The sequence below is a fragment of the Oryzias melastigma genome, linkage group LG3, assembly GCF_002922805.2.
Source record: "Oryzias melastigma strain HK-1 linkage group LG3, ASM292280v2, whole genome shotgun sequence".
NCBI classification, from domain to species: Eukaryota; Metazoa; Chordata; class Actinopteri; order Beloniformes; family Adrianichthyidae; genus Oryzias; species Oryzias melastigma.
Genome location: NC_050514.1, coordinates 13,408,039 through 13,409,347, shown reverse-complemented (window position 1 = coordinate 13,409,347; position 1,309 = coordinate 13,408,039).

The following is a 1,309-nucleotide window of genomic DNA, read 5'->3' as shown; positions in this document are numbered from 1 at the left end:
ATAATCTGAAAGGCATTATCTAGAGAGGCTTCATGAAACAACACCAGCGCCTGCAATATTCAATTTGGCTTTCTTGCAGAAACTGGAGGCAAGTTCCCCAGAAATAACTGAGCGATGTCATGTGTGAATGCAGAGGGTAATCCTCCAGAGCATTCATGACAAAATGCTCCAGAGCCTGCGATGCAAGAGCCAACGACGAGAGAGCCATCTACACTGGAGCCAAGTACAACTCAGCCACTGCCAAGGTCCACGGTGCTGCTAGTGCCAAAGCCTACTTGGCCCAGCTGCTGCCAAGGTCTACGTCATGGCTGGTGCCAAGGTGCATGCCACAGTCCGTTACTTTTCCACCTGTCTACACAGGACTGATGTTCACCTGCGCCGCTGACACTTTTCCTGCTCCTATGTTCTACAAGGGTGTGAGAAGCTGCTGCAGGATCTGCAGAAGCCAACTCTTGCAATTCTTGAAAGTTTATGCAGATTTCCCCATTCACTCTTGACTCTGGAGATCATTCTGCTTTATTTGTTCTCCAAGTACATTCTGCTAGTGCTTGTTAGTCTTTGTTTCAATTTCCTTTTGCTGCAGTTAACCTGTCTGACTCTGACATTCCACCAATTCCTTCAACTCCTGATGCGGCGCTTGTCTTTGTGTCTCTGGAGCTGTTTCATCAGCTTTGGAACCAATCAATGTATCTGTCTAAGGACCTTTAGAAAAAAAACAGAAGAACCTCCAGCCTAAAATTTGAGCTCAAATCAGGACTTTAAAAAAAAAGACAAAGAATTCTATTCAGTGAAAGTTTTGTTAGCAACTATAACAACAGTAAATAAAAGCATAAATGTTTTGAGCTAATGACTGGCCATGACATGTAACTTCACTTGAACTCTTTGCTTTTCTCTTGGATTTTTTTCTTCAGATTTTTTGTTGTAATTTCTTTAATTTTCAACCACATTGTTTTTTTCCCTTTTTGATCAACAGTTTCATCTTTCAAAAACCTAACAGCTTTCCCTTTTCGTGTATATGAAGAGGTATGATTAGTTCCTGAGGATTAAAGTAACATTTCTTATACAAGTCCCACTCCAATTATCTTTTGATCTATCGTAAAAGTGTCCAAAGTAGTCTTTTAATTGTGATTATGATGCTTTTTAGACAAAATAAATAAAAAAAGAAAGTGTGTCATTTTCTTAGGAATAGTTTCTGCAGAGCTGCAAGAGTTCATTAGAAATTTGTTCGAGTTATGTGTGGGGATTGTTGGCATGAAATAAGCCTGCCTCGAATTCCCATCATCCCCTTGTTTACACACTCTCCCACTGC